Source organism: Microtus oregoni, unplaced genomic scaffold, assembly GCF_018167655.1.
Source record: "Microtus oregoni isolate MIOR12 unplaced genomic scaffold, Mior012 000061F_ref0000440, whole genome shotgun sequence".
In the NCBI taxonomy this organism is placed as follows: domain Eukaryota; kingdom Metazoa; phylum Chordata; class Mammalia; order Rodentia; family Cricetidae; genus Microtus; species Microtus oregoni.
The window spans coordinates 4,316,818-4,326,240 of record NW_024543871.1 but is presented as its reverse complement, the minus strand read 5'-3'; positions in this window follow the sequence as shown (position 1 = coordinate 4,326,240).

Below are 9,423 nucleotides of genomic sequence, written 5' to 3'. Positions count from 1 at the left end.
TTTAAGAAATAAAGGTTAGCCGGGCGGTGGGGGTGCTTTAATCTCAGCACTCAGGGAAACAGAGGCAGGCAGATCTCTGTGAGTTCTATGCCATCCTGGTCTACAGAGTGAGTTCCAGGACAGCCAGTGATACACAGAGAAACCCTGTCTCGAAAAACCAGGAAAAAAAGAAGTTACTGTTATATTTAGGTTTTAAATCATATATGCTTCTTTTATTTGTTTAATGTTTCCATTTTCCTTCTTTGCTGACTTTTAAAAAATATATAGACTTAAATTTAAATTTTAGTTTTTAATATCAATTTTTAAAGATATTCTATAATTCCATCATTTCTTCTTTCCTTTTCTCCCTTTAAGCCCTCCCACATAACCCACATTTTTCTTCTTTGTATTGACTATTTTTGTTTCCCCTTTTAAAACAGGGCTTCACTATCTTAACCAGATTGTTATTGAACTCAAAGTCCTCCTGCCTCGGCCTGCCGCATAGGGATTACAGCTATGCAGCATTGTGACAGGCAGAAAAACCTATATTCTGGATCTTATTTATGAGATCAGGAAGAGGTAGGCACTTTTTAAAAATTCTTTCTTAGCCCTTCTCCTCCTCAGAACTGTATTTCTCAGTCCTTTACTTGTATATTCTGGGTACACTTTTTTTAATAAACTGCTTGTGTTTGCATCTTTGACTCAGCATTTACATACGTGAAGACTAGTTTACAACAGGATCTATCCATGCAATAAAGCTCCATGTACCCTTAATCCAAAACTCTTCGGTTTAGCCTCAGGCAGATTTTTAGGACAAGGAGCAAAAACCAGACACATGTTTTGCCAAAATATTGTAAGAATGATTTCTAGATAAGTTGTTAATATCATTCCTCTCTGCAAGTTCTTGAGCTGGATCTAATTCACATTTTTCTCAGCATTATTGTCTTGCAAACTCTTAGTAGCATGGCCCCACTAAGACTTGCTTATAGTGTTTTAACTGCTTCCCTAGTACAAAGTCCCTAAGTCTTCCACATTCATCCAGTGAACAGTGTATGGTCAAACCTCAGCAATAGTTTGAATTAATGGCATTGACAGAAGAGGTATCAAGATAGCCTAGTTAGTATTGACTATGTTATATAGTTGTCAGTAGTCACTCTTATGCAGATCTACAATGAAAAGAAGCAAGTCGGACAAAGAAACACAAAATATACAGTTTGAGGGAGAAAAGAGACACCAGGAAGTGTAACGGAGCTAAGTCCAGTGCTCAAGGAGAGAAACAGGTGTTTTTTGTTTCTGTTTTTATTTTTTTAAAGCCAGTTGCTAAATGAAATAAAGAGAGTAGTGACGTCAGGGCAGGACCTCACTTAGCTAAGCTTCTAACTCATGAAAATGAATCAAAAAAACATATAAGCAATGAAGAAAGCCATCAACAACAGAAAACTTATACAAATATAACTGAATAATTGTACCAAGTTCTAGACCCTGTATGCATCAGAATGTGGCAATTTTGGCTATGTGGTTCTGTCAAGGATAGAAGAAAAGGGTTATGGAATCTCCTTCCACTACTAAGGAAAGCATCTGAGGCCAGGAGTATATCAGGGGTGACCCTGTATGGTGGCCTAGAGAGGTCATTATGCGAATCTGTGCAGGAGAAGCCTCATTTGTGTTAGAGATGCCAGAGCCATGGGATACCCGCCAAGGAAAACTGCTAACAGGGAGTGGAAACAGCCCAAAAGAACTATGTTGCAGTCAACAACGCTGAAGGAGGTGGAGATCTGATGAGCGTTTTGACATCAGACACGGAGATGCAGAGTTTAGAGTTTGCCCAGCTGGTTTTCAGTCTTGCTTTGGTCCAGTGTTTCCTCACTATGCTTCCTTTTCTTTATTTTGGAATAGTAATGTATATGCTGTGCCATTATATATTGGATGTATGTGGTCTGCTTTTTTATTTTGATTTTACGTGGGGTTACAGTTAAGAGATGGCATGAAACCTAGAAGAGACTTTGGACTTTGCAACATTGTTGAGACTGTAACAGACCATGGGGACTTAAGGAGTTGGACCAAAAACATTTTGCATTATGATATGGCTCCAAGTCCCTGGGGGCCAAGGAGTGGAATGTGACTTCACAGCAATAGGACAGTGACTAAGACAAGGAGTGTGAATCATTTGGCTCCTTCTAGTCCCAAGCTACTGTTAGCTGTACTTGTTAAAGAAAGAAACAGAATCATAGAGAATAACTTATGTCCCCAAATTTATAATGCTAAGTAATGAAACCTAAGTTCATATTCAAGTATTAAGATTGGGGGTGGAGCTCAACAAAGGAACACCTACTTGTTCAACATATTTGGGATCTTGAGTTCCATGTATACCATCACCAAAAGTCAGACTGAAACAAAAGCCAAGAAAACCTAAACAAACAATCTTCCTTCTGAGCAATATACAGATAAGAAGGTGGGCTCTATTACTTGAGTTGTGAGAGAGAAGAGGAAAATTAAATTGAAGGGAAAACAATGAAAAACTGATAGGAGACAATAGTTATAATCTGGGCCCTGATAATACCTATCAGATATGTAATAAGGTCATAGTTATCAAACTGGTTGTTTTGATCCTGCTGATGTTGACAACTTTCTCTCTTAGGATTCTGGACCAACCTCTGCCCTGTTGTTTCTTTCCTCTCTGCTTCCCCTGTGGGAGTCCAGTTCCGAACTGAAGATTTTACTACGAACAGACAATGAAAAGGTAATTTTCATACCAAAGAATTAGCCTGGATAGGATGGAGCTAAGGAGAATGACCTGGCATAAACAACTCTAGACTAAAATAAAGAAGTTATCAGGTAGCGTGTGTTAAGGAACTTTACTATTTTAGATGTTATGAAAGCTTCTGTACTCCCCCTCCTTCCTCCCTTTCTTCTTTCCTCCCTTTCTTCTTTCCTCCCTCCCTTCCTTCCTCCCTCCCTCCCTCCCTCTCTCTCTCTTTCTTTCTTTCTTTCTTTTCTTTTTTTTTTTTTTTTTTGAGACAGGGTTTCTCTGTGTTGCTTTGGAGCCTGCTGTGGGACAATGGTCTTTTAGCCTGTCACTTGTATTATTTTTAATAAAATGCTGATTGGCCAGTAGCCAGGCAGGAAGTATAGGTGGGGCAACCAGGCAGGAAGTAGAGGCAGGACAACTAGAATTCTGGGAAGAGGGAAGTTTCAGTCTGCAGTCTTCACCCAGATGCAGAGGACACAAGATGTGACTGCCTTACTGAAAAAGGTACCAAGCCAAGTGGCTAACACAGACAATAATTATGGGCTAATATAAGTTATAAGAGTTAATAGGAAGCCTGAGATACTGTGATTTCTTTGGGACTTAATGACTGTGGGAACCAGGCAGGACAGAAACCTCAGTCAACAGAATGGTGCCCAATGTGTGGACAACTGCATCCACATAAAGCTTGAGAGAGTTTGGGAAGTAATTTTAGACAGAAAAGCATAGAGTTAAGCATGACTCATTGATAACAGCATTTTCTCAGGTGGGTTCTTCTTGCTAGATGCAAGTTCTCCCATTTAGGAGAGGCTTCCTGATTCAGCTTTAGCTGCAAAACCTTGCAGCTCTTTTAAGAGGCTCTGCCACAAAACACTTAAATGGTGCTTATGAATAGCCTACAGCATGCTTCTTGGTGGTGTCAGGGACCTTGAAATGCCATACAGTTGTGGCAATAAACATGGCTCTGGCCAGTACCCCCACCGTAAAGCTAGATTCTCAGAAAGCTAAAAAAAATGGGGTGGATCTAGCCGTGAAAGCCACAGCTTTAATCCTAGCAATATTTTGCTTAGCAAATTAAAGACTCATGTGGTCAGAAAAAAGAGGTATACAGTAGAGAGAGATTCAAAAACGAAGAAAACCTCAACAGTTTATGGTGTGTTAAAAATATATGTAGACTTGGGAGAGAAAAGAAAAAGAAAAAATGGATAAAGTCCTTAAAATAAAAAAGAAAGAAAGAGAGTGGTTGGGTGTGGTGGCACATACCTTTAATCCCAACACTTGGGAGATAGAGGCATGCAGACATCTGTGAGTTTAAGATATGATAGCCCACATCTTTAATCCCAACACTAGGAAGACAGAGGCAGGCAGAGCTCTGTGAATTCAAGATGTGGTAGTGTACACCTTTAATCCTGTAGGGATAGCCCAGCCCATTGTGAGGGTGTGTTTGCCTCGGGCAAATGTTTATGTATAAATCTGGGGGGTGTGAGCCCCACCGTTCTCTTTTTTGTATCCCATGCTCATCGCCGGATCCCTGATGTTGTAAGCTATCCCTTCATTAAAATTTGCTGTTTCATATTAAGCTAGCCTGGTTATTTACGCCACTTACATAATCCCAGCACTTGGGGGGGCAGAGCAGGCAAATTAAAAGAAATAGAGGGCCGGGCGGTGGTGGCGCACGCCTTTAATCCCAGCACTTGGGAGGCAGAGGCAGGTGGATCTCTGTGAGTTCGAGACCAGCCTGGTCTACAAGAGCTAGTTCCAGGACAGGCTCCAAAACCACAGAGAAACCCTGTCTCGAAAAACCAAAAAAAAAAAAAAAAGGAAAGAAAGAAAGAAAAGAAAAGAAATAGAGGTTAAAATAAAGCCACGTAAAGATGGAAAACACAGAGTCTGAATACTGTATGTTATTATGTTCTCTTTGAATTGTTTGAATGCTGAGGAAGGAGCAACAGCTACTAAAAGATATTTGTTTATAACTACTGGTGAATTAATCCAAGATAGGTATTTTGAAAATACGTTGACTTCAAAATTGAAGTAAAAATGTATGTTACTTTGGAGAAGAGGTTTTGCTTTTGTTTTCACAGGAAATGTGAGGCTATAGATTCATTCTGGGTTAAGAAAGATCAGGTTTGATCAAGGAAGACCCCCTGAGAAATCTCCAATAGGAGTGGACGACCCAGATGTCTGAGTTCTACATCCAGAGCAGATTCAAGACTGCTGCTTTAGATGACTAAGCCTCACAGAATTTTCCAGTAAGGACTTTATCATAATTCTATATTTTCTTTAGATTGCTGTAAGATTATCAGTGTCCCCAGTCAGCAGGATATAATCTGGAAAACTACACCCACCAGGTAGGACAGAAACCTCAGTCAACAGGAGCCTGTACTGTAACTAGCTCTTGTAGACCAGGCTAGCCTCGAACTCACAGAGATCCACCTGCCTCTACCTCCCAAGTGCTGGGATTAAAGGCATGTGTCACCACTACTAGGCTCACTTATTCTTTCTTTTGTTTGCTTTTATGTGCATATTCTTTGCTTCTGTCTCCTAAACTCTCATATATTATCAAGACTGCTTGATATTAAAATTACCTGAAATCTACCTACCACTCCACACATGAGATTGTCAACAAAGTAAGCCTCCAATCCTAGCCTTTTTCACAGCTTGCAGTCCCTCATTTCCTTGTTGGCACCCATGAATTGTTGAGATAACCAGGGAACAATACTCTCATCTGCTGAGACAACAGCCAGATGTTGATGGCAAAGAGAAAGCAAGATAACAAGGATGCAAAAGATATAATAGCTTTGCAATCTTATAGGGCCCGAAGCCAATTAGCTCTGAGCAATTCCTAAAGGAGTCATCATTTTATATAAAAATAGTTCTGCTGGCACCATGAAAGAGGAAAACCAAAGCCCCAAAGGACATCCCTGCACTCAGGTCATATTGCACTTGTGGCATACTGGATAATATGCATATTGCACACACCTCAGAGTTTGGCAGGAGGCATTACCATGATATGTGGCAAGGTAAACTGTAATGTAGCAGAAGGGGGCAGTTTGCCCTCCAGATGACACTGGTGTGTGTGTGTGTGTGTGTGTGAGAGAGAGAGAGAGAGAGAGAGAGAGAGAGAGAGAGAGAGAGAGAGAGAGAGGTATATACGAATTGAGCCTAGAGATGTTGTTCAGCATCCTACCATTGCAGAGGACCCATCTTCAAAACACTCATAAATAATGATCACACCGAAAATGTAGATGAAGCTCAAAGTTGGGGAGAGTATCTCTACAACAGATTATATAGAGAAGAATACATTAAAAAAAATCAGTTAGTGTTTCTTGTCAAATACAAACTACACAGTAATAATAATATTTTTAAATAGATTTATTTATTTATTTATTTAGTGTTTTGCCAGCATGTATGTCTGTATGAAGTGTCAGATCCCTGGAACTAGAGTTACAGACAGTTGTGAGCTGCCATGTGGGTGCTGGGAATTGAACCTAGAAGAGCAGCCAGTGTTCTTAACCATTGAACCGTCTCTTTCAATAGTAATGATTTAGAAATTTTTCCAGGGAGAAGACTGGTACATGAAAATTTACCACATAATTTTGTTTTACTTGGTATACATTTAGTTTTTTCATAACAATGAAATATGAAGATATGTAAGGGTAATCACTCTTGTACTCTTTTTGAAACAGCATAATGTTTTTAAATGAGCCCAAGTTATTGAAGATGCTGAATAGTTTTCCATTTAGTAGCTTTAGAACTTTAGGTTCAGACATTAAGAAATTAGTTACAGGTCTAATCTAAAACTAGATAATACCCTGAAATGTTTTGTCTTATATGAAAATTAATTGCTCAGTAAAATGATTAGGTACAGCTGGTAGGAAATAATAAGTATTTTAATTTTTCTTCAGACATATTTTAAATACAGCCTATTCCTCAGTTTATTAGCACCAATAAACATGGATCATTTAATAAAACTTGCTAAATTTAGAAGATAATGCTAATTCTAAATTTCCTATGTTTGAGCCTGGTGAGATAGCACAACAGTCAAGAAGTCAAGCCGGATGATCTGAGTTCGAGCCCCAGGATCCACATGGTGGTTAGAAGGAATCAATTGCCTGCCACACATTGACTTCTGATCTCCATGCATACACTGTGATTTGTACACTAATACACTAAAAATATCTGTAAAATAAGTTCATACATTAGCATGTACAATAAAATTTCTTTATTTTCTTATGTATGTTAAATAAACTTTCTGCCAAATTTGTATTTCTTTCTATATCTTACTATCTATTTATACACAGGTTATTAGGCTATCTTTTTGGCTCCAAGTATGTGTTTCTAAAATGCTTTATATTTTAAAAAGTTTCACAAACAAAAGCACCCCTGTATATCCTTTATCCTTAATAGGAGGGAAAAATTTCCCACTATCCTGTTAGTGTTCATAATTGAACTCAAAATAAATGGGCATTAGATTAGAGAAAGTAACCTATTAAAATTCACTGTGTACATAAGGACATCACAGAAAAGTAAAGCAAATGTTTTAACTAAGCGTGATCTGGAATCTTATATGCCCTCATCATAAATTGTTATTATTACTATTTGAAATGGGTGATATGCCCCTCCCCTGACCCCCTGCATTCTTGTAAAGAGCCAGATGTGACAGTACACATTGGTAACCCAGCCACTGATGAAGTAAAGACAGGGGGATTTAAGGGCTGCTGGCCAGCAAGTCTAGCCAATTGGTGAGCTCCAGGTTTGGTGAGAGACTGGTTTTTTTTTTTAAATGAAATGGAGGCCAGGCGGTGATGGTGCACGCCTCTGATCCCAGCACTCGGGAGGAAGAGATAGCAAGAGTTCTGTGAGTTTGAGGCCAGCCTGGACAGCCAAAGCTACAAGAAACTGTCTAGAAAAAAAAAAGAAAAAAATTCAAGTGGAAAAAGATAGAGGAAGATATTCAATGGCTACCTCTGACCTTTCCCCACCACACACACAAACACTTATTGGACAGGCAAATTGGTCTGTTGGTAAAGTGTCTGCCTTGCAAGTCTGATAACTTGAAAAGGTGTGTGCATGCATGCATGCAAACATGGTGTGGGGGCAGACTCCCAAAAGTTGTTTTCCAATCTCCACATGCATGTACTTATACCGACACATCAAACACATACATACAATAATTAATTTTTTGAGACATGGTTTCTCCACATAGCTCTGACTGTCCTAGAGTTCACTATGCAGATCAGGCTGGCTTTGAACTCACAGAGATCCAACTTGTCTCTGTCTCCCAAGTGCTGGAATTAAAGGCATGTGCCATCACACCTGGCTAAATTAAAAATTTTTTGATTAACTTTTTAGTTAGCGTGTAAAATGATGTCTCTTTGTGGCATCTTTTCATATATACACACATTGTGGTTTGCTCATATTTGATCCAATTACTGTCCCTTCTTCACCCTATATCCGTAGTCTCCTTTCTGCCTTCATGCTATACACACACATACCCATACGTGTGTATCTAGATTCTCCATGAGAAGAAACATGCAAGATTTGTCTTTTTTTGCACATTTGAAGTTTACTCATGTATTCGTCAACCCAAATCATAATGCTAGTCTTCCCATTATCATAGGGCTCCCTAAAGAGACCAATGATAACAATCAAGACTGCTGGAATTTTCTACTGATCATTGAGAAGATGAGTGCCATTGGAACTCTCTTGCTGTTTTAACTCTGAAATGTGCATCTAGAAGGACCAAAAGAGGTTTGAGGGATCTGAGGAAAGCAGCAGAGGCTAGGCTGCTTTCTCAGGTAGAACACATATTTTTAGACATGTTATTTTTGCTTGTCAGTTTGTTGATTTTTCATGTCCAGTTCTTCGTTAGACTGAGTCACTCTGCTCATTTTCTCCTGCCTGTGTCCGGTTCCTCCACAGCTTTGCGGAGGTCCATTTCCTTTGTGTGGTTCACTTGAGCATTTCTCTGACTCATGTTTCGTCAGCACTTCTGCCATAATTATTCCATAGATTCAGTCCTCTCTCCACACTGAAGTTTTCTAGAATTATTTTCTTCACTTCCTACCTTTAACAAGATTTTTCTTTATAGCGAGATCAAAAGATGAATACTTTTCAACTAGGGTCGAAGTGCTGAAGCTGTTATGAATAGACTCATGGGGATAGCATAGAGGTGGTGATATCTGTGGATTGTCTTCAGCAATAGGAAGGAAGTAGACATTAGATTTGTCATTGAGCTCTGGCTCCTGGCTTTCACCTGTGTTGGGGCAATGGATGAGCCCAATGTCATGGTCATGGGTAACAGTCTGTTCTGGTTCAAATGTGTGTGTTTGGGGGGGGGGTAGATGCCTATTTTCTTGGTTGCAATTGTACTTAGTGACCCTTGCCATTATATTTAGAATACCTGTTAAATGGGTTATTCAGCTACAGAGGGCACTAATCCTGACATACAGATAATGGGAACTGCTTTTGAGAACTCTTAAGTGTTTTTTATTCTTTAAATGGGCTTAATTAACTTTTTCTTATATTATTACCCTATGTAGTAACCCCAAATAAAACCTGGGTCCTCTGCACAGAGAATCTAATGATTGAAGAGTTCCTGATGGGAGATTTGATGAACATGGCTGAGGTCAGACAGTCAGATTATTGTAGGCCTTGGAGGTGGCCTTGGTGAAGTTGTCTAGGGTGGTAATGAA